Source organism: Anguilla anguilla, chromosome 6 (genome assembly GCF_013347855.1).
Source record: "Anguilla anguilla isolate fAngAng1 chromosome 6, fAngAng1.pri, whole genome shotgun sequence".
Taxonomy (NCBI): Eukaryota; Metazoa; Chordata; class Actinopteri; order Anguilliformes; family Anguillidae; genus Anguilla; species Anguilla anguilla.
This window is the reverse complement of record NC_049206.1, coordinates 58,188,709-58,210,739: the sequence shown is the minus strand read 5'-3', so window position 1 is coordinate 58,210,739 and position 22,031 is coordinate 58,188,709. Positions and strand designations below refer to the sequence as shown.

Sequence of the window (22,031 nt, the reverse complement as noted above, 5' to 3'; positions counted from 1 at the left end):
ATCCTACCTGCCGTGGCATGGTGTGTATGAACATTACGCACACGCACGTGAGCTTGACTCATATGTGAGCGCACCGGCCACAGTCCCCGCCCTGTAAGCTTTTCTTTTGAAAACTCAGAAAGGACGAATTTGCCAAATGACACAGGTCCCCGTTGTCCCCTTTGATGAGTAGGTTTTTTTTTGTTTAAATGCTTTTTTCAACCTTCTGAGTAAGTGTTCTAGAACTCCACTGCTTTCAATCACCACCAGTGATTGTTGCATCAGCATTAGAATGTTCAGCTGAGAACATTCCAATTGCATGTTTGTGACCTCACGCCTTAAAGGGACAGTGGAGCTCTGGTAGTTCACCAGCCGGTTGCCAGGTTTTGCGATCTTAGGTTTGGAGTGTAAACCTACAGGGCAGTAGACCTCCAGGAACAGAGTTGGGCAGCCAACACCTAGAAGTTGTGAACTGTTATCTGAACCAAATTCTCTTCACCCTTAGAATGCCGATGGAGGGGCTACTTGTAGTGGCACAGATTGTGTACTGCTATTGAGAACTTGAAAAGTTTTTTTTTTCCATTTTCTGCCGACTATATTCCATAAAACGTTGCCTCTCACTTTCCCCATGTGTCTCACATATCTCTTGTGGAGACTGGGGGGGTCCATGTACCCCTTCTTCAGAATGGCTGTGGATAATTATAGCTGACTGAACTCTGGGTGCGGTGGTGCCGTAGGTGCTGGCGACTCAAATGCCACTGGAACTGTTCTTCACTCGGTGGCAGTGAATCTGTCCCTGTCACTCCGCGGCTAAGCGCTGGTTTTTCTGCCATCGCTGCTATAAGCGGACGAGGTGCTCCATCATCGCACCTTGCAGATGTCTTCGGGGGGGGGGGGGGGGGGGGGGGGGGCGAGTTCCACGGATAGCACGAACGGCCGGCGCCGCAAACATGATGAACGCCAGGGCTGGCGGTTCCCGTGGAACCCGTGGAACCCGCTAAGAAGGACCTGCAGAAGTAATTTAATTCTTCATTGACCAAACCAAGAAACAGCCATGAGCTAACAATGATCTCCACGCAGTTTTTAAAAAAAAAGTTTTACATTTTACAGTCCCGCATGGATGAGAAGGCATCCTCGCTACCCCTGAAAACACAGGAAACCACCGTCCCACCACCAACCCCCCCCTCACCCCCCCACCCTTAGCCCAAACCTCCTTTAGCCCCTCACCTGGACGTTGAGATGGCTTAGCGTACATTTCTCTGGGAATTTAATCTGTATGGCGCCCCCCCCCCCCCCCCCAAAATCAGCAAGGCCCCGTGGACTCTGGGGTTTGGGTTTGAGGTGGGTTCTCCTGTGATGGATGTGGTGGCTTTCGTGGAGGAGTGCCCCCCCCCCTTTTAACACCCCCCCCCACCCCCCCCCCATTCCTGGAGCGCATGTCCTTCAGCAGTGTAAAATAGGTCCTCTGGGCTGCTGCTGATTACAGGTTATTGATACAGGAGCCGGGGCCCTGTGCGCGCTGAACGCAGGGCTGGAAACTCAACACCGTCCCGGCCCTCAGCTGGGATGAGGTTAGAGTCGCGGCCGCTGAACTGCACTCAGGACGAAAAACGTGGAAAAACTGCCAGGGAACTTTTTTAGCGCAAAACTGTTAAATCACTTATTTTTTATTTTATTTTATTTTAAAAAAGGATTGGTTTTTTAGTAATGAAATGCCAACACAGGGCGCCGAAACCCCTTTCTTTCTGCATTTGGCCCTGTGCTGTTTCCTTAGTTTCGTGGTGCGAGAGCCAACTGTCATTTGTCTTACGATTCCACCTGGTACAGAAATCTCTGTACCAGGCGAAATATTTCTTGTGTCTGTTTCAGTGAGATTTGCTGTAGTTACTGTGTCCAATGTGAGCCAGTTTGCGCAGAACTTATAAGTGATAATATAAAAAAAAGTAATTGTATATTATGTATTTTGAATATTAATTAGTAGCACAGCTACTCTGCCCCCTAGTGGTAAGGTGTCGTTACTCCCATTTACTGCCAGGGGAGTCACTACGTCAGTGAGGAGGGCAATGTGGAATGTGTGCTTTTATAGACTCAAAATTCACAGCAGAGACAAAACATACAAAACCACAAACACACACTTAATAAAAAAAAATGATTTAAAAAAATTGTGCTCATTTAGTCAACGTCCTGCTAGGCACAACTGAATCCAAATGCGATCGCACAGTGACATATGGCGAACGCATCACCAAATTCTGACGTGGTGTTAAAAACAAGATTATTGAAGATGTGTTTGAGCCACCGCGTGCTGCGCTTGCCTGAGAGAGAGAAAAAAAATGTTCGGGTGCAACGCCTCGCTATTAATAGATTCGTCGGTGAGAAGATGGAAAAAACTGGATCCTGTGAGTGCTCTTATGCAGGTGTGACACAAGGTCTGAGCTAAGGGCATTCGTACCTGTGAAAGCCCCGGTAAGCGAAGACTCAGGTGTAGTGTGTCAGGCCTGGCTGCCTCACGCATTAGCGAAATGCTTTTGCCCCGGGACCGAATGAATTTCAGGAATGAATTCAGTCACTGCCATTTTGTCTTGACCAAAGTCTCGCAAAAAATGTAATATTAAGTAACACGTCTCTCGAAAAAAATTAAACCAAATAAGCAAACACAGTTATAAATATATGGTTATTATATAGAATTAAATCATGATGTTGCAATGCAATGCTGTGCATTTAAGAAAGAAAAAAGGCAACATTCCCACCATTTTGAGGTGAGTTTATTAGAGTTTATATTTACGTTCTTCTAACACGGGGAGGGGTGGAATGAAAGTTGTCAAGGCTACAAGCTGATACGTACGCAAAGAAAATATTAGTCACCGGGCGGCGGGAAGTGAGGGGGTTAAACCAATCCTTTTCATATCGATATCACAGATCACGCTCTGAGTCAGTGTGGTCTCTAAAGGACTCGTGAGTCAGTGTCTTTGTGAAGGAGGCCATTCGATCCCGTGTGTAGGTCCGCTCAAGGCCAAGAGCGCAGCCTTTTCAAAGCAATACTAATCCTACGCTAACACGACATTACCTTCACAAACAAACAACAAGCCTTCTCAAAGAGCCAAACCTGATATATAAATAAACATAAATACATATATTTTCTCTTTTTATTTATCCGTATGTGGAAGGAACAAGGCCTGTCGTTTGGATTAGACAAACACAACAAGCCAACTTCTGAGAACGAGCTTGAATAATTCTCTGCTGCAGTGAGAATTAAATCTACTGCAATATGCTGAAATAAAAATGTATCAAGATAGTGCAGCACATCATACAATGCAGTTTTAAAAATAAATAATGCTTCCAAATACAGTATGTGATACATCCTATTTTCATGAGTGGTGTGTGTGTGTGTGTGTGTGTGTGTGTGGATGACTGGAGCTCACGTACTTGAGTTACTGTTTGCATGAGATACAGTATTTGGATACTAACACTGATTATCATGTTTTCAGGATGTTATGCTTCATATTCTCACCTCCACAGCTTGACAGCTTGTTATCGATGTCGAACAATTTCAAAGAGCCAGGACTAACAGGTTACAGAATTATTGCATTAAAGAGGAGGTTTTCTTTAAATCACAAATCTCTCATTTACTCAACTCGGAACAAGTTGGTCTGCAGAGTGAGCTAACAGTGATGCTTTTTGTAATCAGACAGCCAGCTAGGATATCAGCTCTTGTTCACCGAAGGAGAAAGGCATTTAACACAGACCGTGCTAGGATACTCGACATTTACTGTACATTCTTTGGCTCACATTTGTTGATTTACAAAATAAAATGTATATCTGGCAGTGAGAAAGCAGTATAAATGATTCTTTTTTAATTTTTATTTTGATAGGGCTGTTCCTTAGCCAGGAATCATCAAAAATAAGATGAACGGTATTCTTGTCCTACTGTTAATTTGGATGAGTGGGATAGGTGCCCCCCCCCCCTCCTTTTCACACGCAACCACCTTTCTGGTTATTAGCAAAGTAGAAGGATTCTAAATAATGCAGGCGCCCCGTGGTATGGGCCAAAGTCCCCCAAAAAATCACATGTCATCATCAGCATTATTTAACATGCAGGCTGACATCTGGGAGCCAATTCATCATTTAATTAAATTATCCTGAAATGAATATCTCCAGTAATGAGATTAATTTTAATTATTAATCGGGAGCTGACAGAGGCACAAGGCCTCGTGAATTAGTAATGAGGGTGTTGTCTGTTCCCTTCCCTTCGAAGGAAGGACCTACTTCAGCTCCAGAGTGCTTTTTTATATAAGGTTTCCCTGGGTTACCGAAGATATAATCCATGTTGCCCCCCCCCCCCCCCCCCCCCCCCCCCCCCCCCCCCCCCCCCCCCCCCCCCCCCCAATTGATTTTGCTTCAGAAATATTTGAAACGAAAGAAAAATAAAGTCCTAATGCTGTAGGTGCTTCTATTCATTATTGCGTTTGGATGTGAGGCATGGGTCCGTCTCGGGTTTCCATCCATCAGAGAGAGGGAGAGCAAGAGAGAAAAAGAGAGACGCTTTCTTGTTGAGTCCCTCAACGGAATATGTTACTTTACCCGCAGATGCCAAGTTGTCATGGAAACCGAATTGAAAGAAAGTGGCAGTTTTGAGTTTGGTTGTGGTTGTAGTAGCGGTGGAGGTGGAGGTTGGCGTAGGGGCGATTGTAGTTGAAAGTCAAAACTGTTAAACTTTCACGGTTGTTCAGCAGCACAGCTCGTTGTTTTCTTTTGTAACGAGGCCTTACCTTCTCCGTCGCTGTCTTTGGGAGCCTCTGCTGCCGCTAACGCGGTTTAGCCGTAGATCGCAATTTATTGCTGAGGCTTTGTAGGAATTCCTGTCTGCTCAAGGTAAGGGCTAGGTTACCCTCCCGACGGTGCTAATATAGCTGTGATCAGATTAGATCAACCCGGGGCAGGAAAGGCCAAATGGTTTACAATTAACAGCATATGTCCAGGAGTAATGTTCGCCGTCGAAACCCAGACAGAAAAGCTTTGCATTCACATCCGTCAGTGAGTTTTCATTTGCCCGAATTAGCAAACCGAAATAAAAGCGTGCCCTTAATAAGGAACGGCCAACCAGGAACTTTCAGAATATTAAAAAAAAGAAGGTCCAGCTCGCTATAAGACTCCCTTTGTCCCGTTTTCCTCAATCACAATATAGAAGAGGGTCGATGTCTAATCTGTTGTTACGATATAAAGTTACCTAGCATGCTTCAAACATTAAGTAACTGTACTGACCGAGGCTATTAATAGACAGCACCCTGCAGAATAGATTGAATATACATGGCATCTGCTGATCTGATGATGATATCTGTAGAAAAACACAAGGAAGGTAACCGTTTATTTATACAGTAGGTTCTTATGAGAGATTAACTTGCATGTATACAGTGGTAGACAGGCTATCCACAGCGCTGTAGTACTGAATATGAACTGTCTTTCATGCACTGTAGTGCTGAAGTGTTTTCAGAAAGGTTTTGTTTGTTTGACCATATTGTTTGATCATATTTATCCATATTTATATTTATTCTCACGTATCTCTTGTTTTCAGTTTTATTTATGTTTTGTTTATTTATGTTTTTATGTGTTTTGCAGGAGTTTGTAGTGTATGATTTGCTGTCTAATGAATGAGGGATTCGTTTTCTAAGTGTGTGTGTGTGTGTGTGTGTGTGTTGGGTGGGGTCTTTTGAGCCATTCGAGTTTTATCTTTTTATCTCTTGTTGATTTGCCTTCTTTTTCACCGATGCTATTTTAACTTGGCCTTTAAATTTTTTTATTTATTTTTTTTAAACAGAGAAAAAGCAGCGTCATTGGATACGAGGCACACCAGACACCGGTTTCACCTCTCTGTCATAATTTTATGAATGCGGGCGATTGTTGGAGGCATGAAACTGGCTAAAAGCTGTGAAAAATGTGAGCTAATTGGCCTGTCCGTCACCAGCCCGCTTCCCACAGGCGTCCCAGTCCCACCTGACATTTTATTTTATTTATTTATTATTTTCTTGTGTGTGTGTGTGTGTGTGTGTCCCCTCTGGCGTCCCGCTGCTGAAGACAAAAAAAAGGGGACATTTTGTGGAGAATAATAAGTGGGATAGGTTTACACCACCATAGGCACGTTCGAATGCAGTGGTCGGGGGTGGGGGGAGGGGGGTGGGGGGGAAAGGGTAGGGAGGGGCGCAACAATGTATTTTACATGAAAGGAAGGGGTGTTGGGTTACCGCGGCGATAACGACGCTGAGGGCGAGAGAGAGAGAGAAAGAGAGGAGTGACATATGGGAGTGAATGATGGTGTAAAAATATTACCATTCCTCAGGTTTTCTCTGTTTAAAATTTTTTTTTTTTTTTTTTTTTTTACTGGGTTTCACTGTGAGGTGGAGGAAGTTTTTGGGCCCCGGTGGGGTTGGAGGAGGGTGGGGGAGGGGGTGGGATTCCTTCTTTTAAAAATGCACACCATGAGCTACTGAAACCAAACGTATTTAATCTTTTCTTTCCTTCAGTTGTTCAGCGTGACACGATTCAGCCAATCGGGAGCAGATAAACTGCAGTGGTGGCAGGTAGATGCTAAATGCAGGTACAGCGCCCCAGTATCCTCTAGTCACCCTAATTTGTTGGCTTATTTGTTTGATCTCTGCTAATCTTTTTTGTTTTCACCCTGTAGTAATTTAGCATAGGTGAAAATAAGAACTGTTCACTGCCATTTTTTGGCACTGAAATGTCCCCCTTTAAAGCTCACAGTGAAGCGTAATGTACGCAGTAGCTAATGTAGAGATAAGATAAGTCAATCACATGGTGCTTAGTGCATGTTCTGTTGGGAGATTTTTAACAGAGGCAATAATAATAATTTAAAGAAATGTAATTCAGTACAGAATTCCAGTGAGAATGGGTTTTCGTTCGCTGAACGCATTACCGTCGGTGGCTGTCCCCAGAGGTGTAGGGGTCCTCCGGTGTCATTAAACGCAATCGAAGGGGACTGCTTAGAGAGCGCCACGACCATAACTAAACACTCTCCACCTCGGCGTCTAAACAGAGAGAGAGGGAGAGAGAGAGAGAGCGAGAGAGAGAGAGAGAGGCTGGGGACTGGACCGCAAGTGCCGTACATGAAGGGAGCTTCATAAGGTGGAATTAATCCAAGCCAAATAACACGCATAAGGGGGGAAAAAAATAAAAAAAACGGGGGAAATGATTTTTGGCTTCGTCGAAGCGAATTCCATTAATGTTTTTGCCTGTGTTTTATTAGGCCGCCGGTCCCCGCTCTAGGCCTTGGCCCACAGTGCTGTTTACCTTTGAGAAATTCGATAAGCGGGCCGGAGGTAGCCCCCCCCCGCTTGCGCGTTTCAGGCCCGTAACAGGTTCTGTTGTTCCAGGTCCAGTCCTGAACGCTCTTCCGTTTGGTTCCTCTCTGCGCTTTTGTGATTTTCATTTTTATGATTACAGTTATGGAGAGAGGCTGATTAAAGAAGGAAAACAATTTTTTTTTTAAAGAAGAAGAAGCGGGTCGTTTTAGTTTGACAGTAAATATCGTAGCTGCATCATACGAGTTGGCATTTCATTTCAGACTGTGACTTTGGCATACTTTTCATTTTCAAGTGACTTGGTCGTGAAAGCCCTCTGAATTCAAATATCTCTATTTTTGTTTTCACTTCAAAATAAAACTAAAACATGCCTTTAATATATTCTGTAATTATGGTGGGGCGCAGTGTGGTTTATTTCACAGCGTTGTTATTGAAGAAAATCAAAGTTGTGAAGTAGTTGTTTGTTTTTTTTTTCCCCCCCAACTAATATCGCTGGCTTTAACAGGATGAAGTGGCGCGCCTGATCTGAATCCGCCACTGTGACGGGTGACAGAGGCGAACACAAGGTGATGATAAACAAGGCTAATGCATTCTGACAGAGGAGCTACACTAGCTGCTTTATGCTTGACTAAATCCCCCCATTTTCTGTGGCCCTTCATAAGTTATTGATTTTCTCGTTTTAAAAAGTAGCTGTACTGAGAGGCTTCTTCTGAGAAGAGGACGACATCGCAGTTCTCTTGTCTTAAAGGCTTATATTTTAGGCCTTTTTTTGGGGGGTAATATTGTTTGTTTTAAACGCTCAGGAGAGGGTTTAAATGCATGCACGGTGGGGGGGGGGGGGGGGGGTGGTTGTTCGGTGTGTGTGTGTGTGGTGTGTGGAGGGATGGTGGGGTGGAGGTTGTTCGGTGTGTGTGTGTGGTGTGTGGAGGGATGGTGGGGTGGAGGTTGTTCGGTGTGTGTGTGTGGTGTGTGGAGGGATGGTGGGGTGGAGGTTGTTCGGTGTGTGTGCGTGTGTGGTGTGTGGAGGGGTGGGGGGGGGGGAGGTTGTGCGGTGTGTGTGTGTGGTGTGTGGAGGGATGGGGGGGTGGAGGTTGTTCGGTGTGTGTGGTGTGTGGAGGGATGGGGGGGGGTGGAGGTTGTTCGGTGTGTGTGTGTGTGTGTATGTGTGGTGTGTGGAGGGGTGGGGGGTGTTTAAAGTGAACCCCCACGCAGCCCATGCTCATTTCAGTTTTCTGGCTTTATTTGGCAAACGTGTTGCAGGTCAATGCAGGTCTGCGCAGTTCTGCTGCAGTGCAGTCAACAGCTGCTGTGACTCTGATGCTCACGCTCAGGTGTGTGCAGAGCACTACCACAGGGCTTTGTCACAGGGAGCACGGGCCTTTCTGTAAAAGCACAAACTCTATCTTCTTTTTTTTGCGTGAGCATATTTTCCCTGTCTAATGATGAAGAGGTTTGTAGCTGAGCATGTGATCAGGTTTAACCACCACACTAGTGCTCATGGTCATAGCCTGCAGAGAAGACCCCATCCCCCTCCCCCCACATTGGGCTGCAGAATGGTTAGGGATCTGGGCTGGTAACCTGGAGATTGCAGGTTCGATCCCGTAGGCACCCTGCTGTTGTGCCCTTGAGCAAGGTGCTTAACCCGCAGTGCGTAAGTAAAACGTCCTGCTGTGTAAATATATTTACCTTCTAAAAACTGTGAAAGTTGCGTAAGTCGCTCTGGGTAGGCGTGTCCGCCAAAATGGCCACCTGTAACGCAGTGACGCAGATCGCTGACTTGCCGTTCTTTGGGGCAGAAAGGAATAAGGAGAATAGCGTGTGTTTCTCCGGTCATAGTTGCGATTTCGGCCGCATTCAATGGTCATACCGAATCACCGTGCCGTCCTTTAACAGGGCAGTTTTGGTGAAGGATCTTTGTCTTCTTCTTGTTTTTTCTTTTCACGTGGGCAAGTTGGCGGCCAGCTAAGAGTGGTCCTTCCCAACTCCGTTTAACCCAGCGGGTGCGGGTGCGGTGCGGGCCGGGGACAGACGACCCCGCCGCCCTGCTGCTCCGGGAGATTAGGAGGGTTGGGTTACAGGGCTGGGTCCTGTGTCGGGCTCTGCAAGGGCACTTTTGGGCCGGGGAGTGACTCACAGACTGACGCACCTTCCCTATTGTCTCCGGCCTGTGCGGTTAACCCTTTAATGCGGACGGCCAGGTATAGGGTCAGCCTGGGACGTCACCGGCGGGGTGTGTCATACCGCTGTGTGTGTGGGCGGGGGGTGGGGGGTGTGTGCATGAGCGTGCGTGGGCGTGTGTGTGTGTGTGTGAGTGTGCGTGGGCGTGTGTGTGTGTGTTCGTGAGTGTGAGAGCATGTGAGTGTGTGTATGTGAGTGCATGTGTGTGTGAGAGTGTGTGAGCGTGTGTGTGAGCGTGTGCACCTGTGTGTGTGTGTGTGTGTGTGTGTGTGTGTGTGTGTGTGAATTTGTGTGTGTGGAAGCAAGTGTGCGTGGGCGTGTGTGTGTGTGTGCGTGAGTGTGAGAGCATGTGAGTGTGTGTATGTGAGTGCATGTGTGTGTGAGAGTGTGTGAGCGTGTGTGTGAGAGTGTGCACCTGTGTGTGTGTGTGAATTTGTGTGTGTGGAAGCACGTGTGTGTGTGTGTGTGTGTGTTTGTGTGTGTGTGAATTTGAGTGTGTGGGAGCATGTGTGTGTGTGCGTGTGTGCGTGTGTGTGTGTTTGTGTGTGTGTGAGAGTGTGCACCTGTGTGTGTGTGTGTGTGTGTGTGTGTGTGAATTTGTGTGTGTGGAAGCACGTGTGTATGTACGTGTGTGTGTTTGCGGGCAGGTAAAGGAGGGCAGCTTCATTCCGGACTGACGCGGTGATCAGTTGTTCCGACGGCGTCTCCGGGAGCTCTAGCACATTTCGGGAAGTCCGTCGGAGAAGGGAAACCTGCTCTGAAGTCAAAACTATTACTTTTCATGAGAACAAAACTTTTTATAAAAACGTGCTGTACTTAACTCTGCTTCGGATCTGACGACTAGTCACTTACTATGTGGCTGTATTTTTTTTTATTAAAGTAAAAAGTTGTCTAAGCAACATTTCGTCATTGTTATTTGCAGTATTTTTTTTTGTGAATCTGAGAAGTACTTTCCCGGAGTCTTGTCACGTCGTAAGCTGACAGATTTAAAAGCACAGCGTTGGGAACGGGGTCGGCCGGATCGGTCGGGCGTGCGGGGCGTGTTGTTTTTTTTATGTCCGGTGTGTTTTTGAACACCTCCCTGGTGCCTTCTCCCATTGCCGCGAAAATATTTTGGTGTGGATGTTTATTAATGACCTCCAATGGCCTCCGAGATCCTTTCTAATAATAAAGTGCTTGAGTTGTCAAGTGATGCCATAAATGTCCTAATCTGCTCTGACAAGGGTTTCTCACCCACGCCATCAATCATATTTTATTAGCTTTAATACGGACGGGACACAATTCGTCATTCGGACGGTGCGGTGGTGACAAAAACTGGTGCCGGCTGTTTCTCTGCAGGTGTAACTTTCACTCAAAGGATGTCTGGTTCACACCTTGCGCCCCTCACAGACAGAGGGAGAGTGCCATCTTCAGTTTGTTTTTTTGGGTTTAAAAACCCGCGCGACCAACCGGCGGCCTGTTCTTTTGACGGCCCCCCCGCCTCGCGCTCCGTCGTGTTTTGGGGGGGCGGTCAGGATCCCGCAACGGTCTTTGATTGCTGACCGGAGCGCGAGTCCGATCGCTTGTTTTCTCACGATAGAACAGTTCCACCTCTCAGTTTATATTTGTGAGTTCCCCTCCCCAACCCCTCCCCCTAACACACACATACGCACACACACACACACACACACATACATGCATGCACACAGACACGTACACACACACACACACACACATGCATGCACACAGACACGTACACACACACACACAATCACACACACTGCACGCACACACACACACTAACACTCAAACACTCACTTTTTCCGAGTCGTATCAGGTTTTTACATTATTGAAGCTAATGACCGTCAAAATCCCTTTTCAGTGTTTTTCAAAGAGGTGTATGGCAGAAAATCCGACCCGAACAATAATATTGTTTTAGTCTTAATTCTCCCCGCTTCGTGCTGGGAGTTTGTTCACGTGTGAAATGCCTTCGCGACCGCAAGGACCGTGAAATCTGGCGTACAAAGGAGGCCGACGCGCCTTTCTGTTCTTGGTTTCCAGTGAACGCACCTGATTTTGTGCATTCGTGACTATTTCCAAATAACCTGCACGGTGACAAGGGTGAATGCACAGGCTGTTTCACCTCCGCGAGACGGTGTCACCTCTTCCCCATTAGGGGTGTGTGTGAGCCGGGGGCAGACTTTCTCTCAGCTGTCTTTGGGTTTTTGTCACTGAGGCATGGTCTGGTCACTCACAAGCATCTCTTATTTGAGCTGAACATGCCTCGCCTCTCTCCAAAATCTCCAAAAGGCGACTAATTTCTGCTCAGTTACCGCCACACGGCACCACAGCTGATTGCCACATGTGCCACATGTTTTCAGTCAAAGTCTGACTTTGGTTTTAGTCCCGGGGAGGTCTGTGTAAACACGTCCTTCTTATGCTGAAGGAACACCCCGAGTTTTATTTGATTTTAATAATATTAATGGAATCTGTATGGAGCTTGAATCACGTGTTTATGGACTTTTTATTACAATAAAGAACGTCTAGCAATAAAAATAGAAGAAAGAGCTCCATAGAAGTAAATAAACACTGTGTTGAGGTTTTACTAAAGCAAATGTTTTGCATGAATCACATAGCCTATTTTCCTTCATTGTTGCTAAATTGCTCTGCAAATCGGGTACGGGGGTAATTCATCTTAAGTAATGTGCATATACAACACAGAATTGGACAGATAGATATGTTAATAGGTTGTAATGTTAAGGAAGCGAATTTTGCAAGTTTATGAGACCTGCGCTATGTCTTTTTAATTAGAAGTGGTTTCAGTGTTTGTGGATCATCTAACTGTTATTTTAACAGTCCGTTGATTATTATTATTATGTTTTTTATTTTTATTTTATTTATTTGCATGCAGGTTTATTGGTTTTACATCTGCATTTATCGTTTATGAAAAAGTAGATGAGGCAAATTGTCATGGTCTGGATCAAAATTGTTTTAGTTTACAAGAATGTTGGGGAGAAGCCCACGTAGTGTTTTCTTTCCCGTGTATGGTATCGAAATCCACCATTTCTTTTGTTACCGGCAAGGATTAGCCCCAACAGAAGGGTTCAGCGTACAAGCTAAATTTAACTTATTTGCGCGTGAAGGGCCCACGGCTTGGATCGGCGCCCCTGCCCGCGCGCCTCGGCGTTCTGCGATACAAAACGGTAATCAACCGTCTCGAGATTTGAGCGAAGCCAGAAAGGTGGCCAACAAAATAAGAATAAGTCTTACTCGCCTAGAGCCTCGAGTAACTCTTTCGGGTCGCCGTGGTGAATTCGCAGCCCCCTTTATCGGACCTGCACATGCGTCAGCCAGTGACAGCAGGCTGGCTTAGGCGAGGGGAGGAGGAGAAGGAGGAGGCTGCAGCTAAAAGAGCCGGAGGATGCATGCCACACATTAGATATCCACTGAAAGACGGGAGCTGTTGACGGGGTGACCCCTGCGTGCAAGTCATCTTGCTATAAACAGAGGGGTGTGGAAAGCCATTGGTCCGAGTGGAACTTGTTTACTATTCTCTACCGCCGGGTTTATTTAAATAAACTTTGGTGCTTCGGGGGCGGCTTCTGCTACGAGCTACCGCCGTGGGGCCGCTGCTGCCTGCTGCGTTTTGCGCCGGACTCCGTGACACATCTCAGCGCTGGTGGGAAGAGCGGGTTTCCACGGTACCTGACATTAAACAAAAACCCGGAGAGCAATTGAGCGAAAACGCAAAAAAAAAAAAAAAGATTGAAGCCCGTCACTACCGGACTCAGCGTGGGATCGTTGCGTAATTTGTGTTTCACTGTGAGCGCGCAGTAAGAACGGAAAGGTTTCTGATGCTCAAAGGATAATAATTACTTCTGTTCGAATGACACCGCTGTAAAGGTAAGGCTGATTTTGCCGTGGTTCGTTAAAACTGAAAATTATTCAGATTCTTTCGTCGGGTTTTGAACGCAATTTACAAGTAAAGGCGTGCGATTTTATTTTGAATTCGCTTTTAATTTATGGTGCATGAGCGTAATGTTTCGCTGCGATTTTTTTTATCATAAAGGGCTGCAGTTGTTCCTTTGATAAATTCATTTATTTCAAGCCATTTTGCTGTCTAAATTCATTAAATTAATACATTGCTTTTTGACTCCATTTTATGTGATGTGTACTATACTGAAAATTTAATTTAAAAATTCGCTCACAAAAAAAAAACATGGTCAATGCATTAATTTATTGGCAACACGAATTTAACTCATTGAAATGCTTGAGTAGTTTACTGAGATGGTGTTAGTATTTATTATTACCCACAGAAATGGTTATTGCTAATAGTTTAAATTGGTATAACTGAGTTGAACCTTTTTAAATGAAAAAATATATATTTTGGCTCTTCCTTTCAGAATTTAGAGGAATAATTGTGCAGTAATGTTAAAGCAATATTTGTTGTGTTTTCTATTTTTTATTATTTATTTTTAAAATAGTGTCTTAATCACATTTAGATGCAGAATTAATTACATTGTATGACCATTGTGAGAGATATTCAATGAATGTGTTCAGTACTCATAACAGCCTTTCACAATTAATTGTAATTCCAAATAAATCTTTTTGCTAATTTAACATTTTTATTAGTAATCTACTACTAATTTTTTGTTAGTAAAGTTAGTCTACTTCTAATGTTACCTCTATGGCCATATTGGACCAAATAAACAAATGATAGCAAAAAACGTATATTTGTTACTGAAAGAAAATCAGTAGTACTATATTGCATAGAGTGCCATTGTTATCTGTCTGTTCATTTGGTCCGCTCACACTTTATTGAAACCTCAATTGAAACAAATTAAAACATGATTTTACAATAGTATCTTAATTATATATGTTAAGTTTTTCCATGAGTTTTTGTAGCTATTTGTGGATTTTTCCCCCCTTAGAAATTGATAAATTTTATATCCTTAAATGGAGAAAAAATGCTTGTATTTAACTTCAGCTGTGTCCATCGAACATCATTAGCTTGGTTTTTTTTTTGTTTGTTTAGACCCATCAACAAACACTGTATGATCCCAGGATTTAGCCTTTAAAAACGCCGCGGTCCATCTCTGTGAATTCCAGAATGCAGGAATTGATAGGTTTCAGCACGAATTGTGTTGTTTGTTTATGCAACATTCCCATTTGCACATGACAGGTCTTCACTGGAAATGCGGGGTCGGGGTGGGGGGTGGGGGGGGGGGCATGCAGGTTTGCATTTCAGTTCCTGAATTCCCTAAAAAATGTGTTCAGTTAGAAGTAGCCTGTTGGGAGACAGTGCCGTTGAAGCACAATGTGACTTAAAACATAAGCGAAACCAAAAAAAAAAAAAATGTTTTGACCGATTTTGATCATGGGTCATTTTGGTGCGATTTGAAATAAAATAAAAGCGAAAAACGGGTAGGCCTGTGCGGGGTTGCCGCTCTTTCCCGTGGTGGGGGGGCATGTGGCGGCTGGGCATATGCGTCCCACTCCGGGGGGGGGGTGATTGGGGGGGGGGGGGGGGGGGTTTGCATTTCCTTGGGGGTCTCCGCGCAGGCGGGTTTTTGAAAAATCATCACCTCTAATGCGACTGCACGGCGCTTGTCTGTGCCGAGCGGCGGTGTCGGATGTCGAGTTACAGATGGGCTCCGTTATTATCCCAAACTGCACCGACATTCCTGTCTGCTCGCTGTTACTCTAATTTTCTAAAATTTCCATTATGAAGAGAAGACTGGCATTAAGGGGTGCACACGTCATGGGGATCACTGCTGACACACCTGGGTGTTTATTTTGAGTCTCTTAATTATTCGTAGACCAGCCGGCCTCTGTGAATTTATTTCTTGTCAAACTTTATTATTTAGTATTTGTTTTTGTTACTTGTTTCGCCCAATTGCTTTAAAATTTAAGAATGAACAAATCAGCATCGCCTCGATTCTCCCAAGAGAACTGCACGTGAAAACTAACTCTCTTAGTTCGGTAGATTATTTCGAATGGAAATGCCTGCTTTCATAAAGCCTGGTATTGTGGTGTGAATCTCGCTTGTCGAAGGTGTCAAAAGAAAAATGGAATTGTGGTGAAGGTTTTAAAATGGCCGCACGTGCAGAGAGGGTTTTGGGCCTGGTTCTGCCCGTGAGAGGGAAGGGTTTTTACGGCCGGGCGGCTGTGCAGTGTGCTTGGTGGCGCGTCTTCGGTCGTGAGTTTTATTAAAGCGTAACTCTACGCGTTTGGGCACTGGGAACTGATAGGTGTAATGCGGTCGATAAGGGTTCATTGTGTGGTGTGTGTGTGTGTGTGTGTGCGTGTGCGTGAGTTCGTGCGTGTGCGTGTGCGTGTGTGTGTTGGGGGGGTTGGCTGTCATCATAGGCATGTCATTTAGTGCCTGGACAGCAGGGCAAGAGTATGTGTGTGTGCATGCGTGCGTGTGTGTTTGTACATGTGCAAATGTCTTTGGTGGAGGAAATGTTTGTTTCGTTTTTAAATTTTTTTTTGTTATTCTTAGTGATGAGATCAGCTTATTTGCAATGGGCATTTGAAATAAACTACTTTAAAATAGAAGTTTTAGACTTTAAAATGTAATTTAGTTTCAATCTTTGCATTAAGCACAACATTTACGGCATACGACATTAAAGCCACCTTCCCTACGTGGGTGATCTCTAGGTTTAAATAATTTCCCATTTTTAGTTCCAGACATTAATATCTATTAGCAAAGACATCAGATTCAAATTTACTTAAAACATTTTAAATGAATGTAAAATCAAAAATCCAAAGGGATTTTTTTTTTAACAGTCATGAATATTTACATAACATAATAAAACAGAAGTGATTTAAAATCACACAGTGAACACAAAACAGATGAATCGGTTAATTCACAGCCCTAAGGTTACAGTGAGACCTTTGGGAAGCCATTTATAACAGTGGAGAAGGCAGAAACCAGGGCCTTGTTGTAGCAGTAGCAGCAGTAGTAGAAGTAGCAGTAGTAGTAGCAGCAGCAGTAGTAGTACTAGTGGTAGGGCCTTGTTGTAGTAGTAGCTGTCGCCGTAGTAGTAGTAGTAGTAGTTGCAGCAGCAGTCGTAGCAGTAGCAGTACCCATAGCAGTAGCAGTATCAGTAGTAGTAGTATGGTAGTACATAATGAAATGTTTAGTGTTAATTTAACTCAGAAGTCCGTTTGAGTGCCATAAGAATCAGATGCACTCTGTCACAGCAGAGTGAAGTGTCGTAATCGGGGTTCAGTTAACACTGGCCATTTTACTGTGCGGTACTTCAGCTCCTGGGGGGGCTGGGCGGACTGGGGGGGGGGGGGGGGGCACTGGGGTGGGCAGGTCAAAGCTAATGAAGTGGCCCTCTTAACCTCCGGGGGTTGTGTGGTTCCGGAAGCTACTGGACACTGGCCGTAGGAGGGGGAGGGGGAGGGGGGGTTAGGGGGGGCGAGGGGGGGGGGGGGGTACTTCTGTACTGAGGGTGGAGGTCAGTGGTCTCTCAGGAAGCAGGCCACTCTGTGTGGACAAGTTCTGCTGCCACAGTGTCTGAACTTAGTGCGACAAGGTGCTGAATTTATATATGTCAACTTCAGTACACTATAGAAATTCAGAGTCTGTAGATGTAGATTTAATTAATATATTGCATAATATTTGATGTAGGATTATGCAATGTAGGAGTGTAATGCAATAATAATTTAACATAAATATACAACTTTCAATTGTGAAAATGTTTTCTTTTTTATTTCGTTGTAAGTTAATAAACAAAAAAAACAAATTTCCTCTATTTTGTATCTCCCTTTGTGAAAGGAAGAAAGATAAAAGCATCTCCTTGTATGCAGTTACGTACATCTAACGCCAATGTGAATCGAGTTCATTCACCAAGTGAATACGTTTACCAAGTTGTCATTTTGTCAAATATGCGGTAAAATAATAAATTGATATTTCAAAGGAAAACAGCTTCTGTTGGCTACACGCATAGCTAACCTTGGGGTATTGGAGACAGGGCAGAACATCACTAATCTGTCACGTACCTCTCCTGTATTGTGTGCTAAAGCAGCACTGGTGTTTCAGCAAGAGTGAGCAAAGCTACTGCTTAAAAAAATATTTTCTTCTCAGTGTATAGCACTATAAATCTTGTAAATAAACGCGCGTACGTAAATAAATTGAATTTTTGCCCTTTTCGTGTTTCCCTTGCGCCCGTTTGGGCCGCTCCTGACATATATTCTGTGAAAAGGGACAGGCGACGGACGTGAGCACGTGAGCGCAGACAGACTGTATTTGAATCGAACGCGTTTTTATTGGTTTTTAACGAGATTTTTTTTTTGTTGCCTGGGCCAGTTTTATTTCAATCCTTCAACCTTTCCAGGTCGGGTTTTCAGACGTGTCCCGGCAACGGCAAGCTGTGGGAATTTCCTCTCTTTCCTTTCGGGACCTGTGTGCTCGGCGGTCCGATCCGAGGGCGGGGAGAGAGAGAGAGAGAGAGGGGGAGAGGAAGGGATGGAAGGAGAGTAAGAGTTAATAAAGTTCAAACATGGACCTGGCTGTTTCTTGGTTTTTTTTTTTTTTTTGTTATTTGTTTTAGTTTTTTTCTCGTCAAGACTGACGGGAGGAGGAGGCTACCCAAAATCCCCGTGCTTGCCGGCGATGTGAGTGACACGCTTGTAAAAAAGCAGAAAAGCGTGAAACCCACGCATAAAAAGCGCTGTTTGTAATCGGAGCAGGAGGGCGTGGCACCAGCTGACCCACGCGACCTTTTCCCCGACACTCTTAACAGTTAAGCGCTGCTTCTGATGTGGTCGCAGCAGAGCCGCGGTAATCAAAAACACAACGTGCGCAAAAGAAGAGGGAAAGGACCTGAGAAAAAGAAACGCGCCGCTAGCTTTCCCGTGACCCCCAAAGGCTGCTTTTGGGTGACTGAATTACCACCTTTTAAAAAAAAAGAAGCCACAGCCTCTTGGAGACTAAACGGCATCAGCCTTGGTTGGCTGATTTTAATTCAGTCCCGTTTTGACATTGTGGAATCTAACAACTTTCGTTTTTTTGACCGTTTTGGTTTTAATCCTCTTGTATGTTATATGTTACACGCTAATCTACTTGTGTAGTTTCTTTAGTTTTTTTATTTTAAACCAGCTGAAAGTGAAACTGTGAGGTCATGGCCGTTGGTTTTGGTGATGCCCCGCCCCCTGCCTCTCTGCGCCAGTGGGACCGATAACTTCAGTCCAAATTCACCTGGAGACGGTTTACAGATTAGTCTGCTGGTCGCATCCACACCAACAGCAACATTGTACATATTTAATCACCAATCCCATTCCCCGGCAGATACCCTTACATGTAATTGATTAATTGGTTAATTGTGCATGCAGCCCACTTGAAACAACCCCACTTTAATTTCTTTTTGGACGCGTCTCATACCTTTATTTTCTAAATTGTTTGCCCATTGTTTTTAAATGAGAACACGATAGGCCTCTGTGACTCTGTGCCATCTATTCCTTTATGGTAATGCCTGGTCAGTAGAAAGGGTTGCTTTCTTTTTTAACCCCCCCCCCCCCCATCCCCCCCACCCGCATATGAACAATGAGTACTGTAGCATCCTGGGATATGGTGGTTTCAATAAAAGGTTGACCCCCCCCAAAAAAAATATTCCATCTCCTTGCACTTATTCCACACCTAGTGCGGGTTTGTTTGCATAGCTATTACTTGCCAGCTGCGTGAAATTTTCAGACTTGTCGAAGATTTACCGTTATAATTAGTTCCTCAAAAACAGAGTGGAATTTTAATAAGTACCTGCTGGCTCTCCCCTGTCCCGGTCTGCCTGCCCAGGAGCAGTGCGTGGTTCGGGACACTGAAACGCACGGGACGTCCAACCAAAGGGAACAACGTATCCCTCTCTTCTGGGCGCTTTCAAGCCTAACTGCTGTTGCCCTGTGTCCTTCGAGAAATGTATAACTGAAGTAAATATTATGTTTGGTCGACTCTGAGGAGATATTGGACAGGATTCTGTCAGCATTTTTCGGTGACTTTGAATGACACACAAATGTTTCTAGATGATTTTTGGTGACTGCAGTATAGAAATAAAACTGCCGCATCTGTTTAATTCCTATGGGTTAAAATTAAGGACGAATGTTGATTGAATCCCGGCCATTGTGTACGGATTGAAATTGTAGACCCAATCATCGCACTTGGTTTAAAATTCAGTGGTGAAATATTAAGGACAAAGCGCCATATTAGACTGAGTGCTATCTAGTGCCTAAAAATAAATAGACATAACAACTCCCCCCCCCACCCACCCCGTGCCCAGTCGGTCCCTATGGTGTCAGTTCCCCAAAAAAAAAAAACTGGTTCACGGTTAACCGCCGTAGAAGTTTGCTCGTGAGCCTGCGAGCCCTCTGGTTCTGCCAGGGGGTGTCTTATTTGGAGTCTTAGACCATATAGAGACGGCCTTCGTGTCAGCCTCGTTAAATCTGGGATTGTGCAGCATGTGGTTCTGTGTCTCTCATTGGCCCCTGATTAAGCGTTTGGTCATGGCAAGCGGCTTTGGGTCCCCCCCCCCCCCCCCCCCCCCCCCCCCCCCCCCCCCCCCCCCCCCCCCCCCCCCCCCCCCCCCCCCCACACTTCTCTCCACTTGGGAGAATTTTTCTTAGTCTGACTGATGGGAATAATCTGGTCAAATTTACAGTACATTAAAATATTTTCACAAAGACTAATTTGGAGTGATGGATTTTCGCGTTTCGTGTCACTGTCGAAAAAGGCTTTTTTTTGTTTTTGTTGAAAGAGGCTTTTGAGAAATATTGCCCACTTTCGTTTTGCAAATGACATAACGGTTCAGTACATTTAACTGCAACTCAAATATTATTTCAGACTGGCTAGCTGACGATGGCTACTTTTACTACCAGATTTATGTGTGGTGTGCGTCGCTGGAGTATGTCTTGGTTCTGTATTAGTAATCCGATTGGCCAGGTTTCTTTCGGCTTGCATGACCCAAAGAGAGTGTGTGTGTGTGTGTGTGTGTGTGTGTGCATGTCTCTGTGTGTGTGCGTGTGTGTGTGCATGTCTCTGTGTGTGTGCGTGTGTGTGTGTGTGTGTGTGTATGTAACCCAGAAACTAAACAAGTGATCACAGTGTATTTCCACAGTACAGAAATGCAAAACAAAGAGTAATATAGTATATTTAGTAGTTTTGTAAAATAAAAGTCAAAATATGATTAATAATAAAAGATATTACATGGAACTAATTAGGTCATAATTTCTATAACTAAATGAAAGCAACCATTGTAATTCAAAGGCATTCTTTCAAAAGAATGCTTTCAGTTTGTCCTTTTAATCGTCTGTGATTGGTTCCTTTCCAGTGTTGTCTGGCAAAGTATTCCGAAGTCTAGGAGCACGAAAGGAAAAGGCGGTCTCACCACTTCTCTTGAGTTTCCCTTCTGGGAGGCGGAGCAGTCCGTCATCGGGTGCTCTCAGATTTCATTTGGGCTGGTAATTAACATATCAGTTATATATTTGGGTGCTAAACTACGCTGTGCTTTTTTTTTTAAAAAAAAGGCCCTAATATTGGTTCTAAAACTCAAGAGGAACTCTCAGTGCCAAGGATGAGCAGGTTGAGGGGTTCTTGTCAGTGTTCTTGCGGCAGTTGCGTCTGTTGTTTGTTTTTGTAATACCACAGAAGAAGAGTGCATCGCAGTGGTCCTCCCTGCTACTGAGTGTGTGTGTTAGTCTCTCAACATCTGTCTCGGTGAGGATATGACTCTTAGTGCTGTTGTCAGCGGGTCTCCCTTATCATAACCGAAAAGGGGAGGAGCTCTCTTTAGTCTTCACTGATGCTGACCAATCACTGTGATTTGCCGTGGTGAGCAAAATGTTTTGATTGACCCAAACAACTTTGCCGCCCCATTGAAAGGGTATAAACTTGATGTGATGCTTTTTCCATTTTTCCCTGCAATAGCCTGAAAGACACTTTTTTTTTTTTTTTTACAAAAATAAAAAATAAAACCCCCCCCTTTGCCTGAGGAATGGGACTATCTGAAATATCACGCTCGATTTAATCATCACTTTCCTACATGTAATTTCGCGGGGGGGGGGGGGGGTGAATTCGCACTAGTTCCCAAAAGAACAAAGGAATGAGCTGTGGACTTTTTGATTTGTGGAAAAAATGTTCGGCCTCCACCACATTACTGAAGATGGCATTGATCAGGTCAGGGCTCGCTGGAGGAGGCAGAACTTATTACTGGCTGCATTTCACTCGCTCCCAATTAATCCATTTAAGATTCACTTGTTAGTATTGGCGGCAGTGGCGGAACATGCTTGGCGTCACGGCTGCAAAAAACTCCCTTCCAGACCTCTGTGGTAGATATGCGGTACTGGCACAAATTCTGGAAACACGGCTTTTACAAACAGAGAGTTTGATGATCAGTGCCGTATTTTGCAACGATTTCTCTCTTTTTGGCTAAATGCAGATGTGTAATAAATGTAATATCAACACGAAATAAAAACGGTGAAATAATTAGCATTTGTGTTAAACACGTTATAATCATTGTGCCTGCCTGTATGTGTTAGTTCACACCTACATGATTGAGCAGTCTAATGTGTCTTCCTGTTGGACAT

At 44.6% G+C, this 22,031-nt stretch overlaps 1 protein-coding gene across 12 annotated transcripts in view; it reads left to right on the top strand.

Annotated features, from left to right (window-relative positions):
- The window catches only part of eya4 (EYA transcriptional coactivator and phosphatase 4), a 69,850-nt gene that overhangs the window by 9,390 nt on the left and 38,429 nt on the right, over positions 1-22,031 (top strand). The window contains exon 1 of one of the 12 annotated variants that reach the window (XM_035423544.1): positions 12,601-13,349. The exons of 10 other annotated variants lie outside the window; for them this stretch is intronic. The gene's annotated coding sequence lies outside the window, so the exon portion shown is untranslated. Of the gene's footprint in view, positions 1-12,600; positions 13,350-22,031 lie in introns of those variants that run through there. One more of the 12 variants, XM_035423548.1, reaches the window with a different exon arrangement.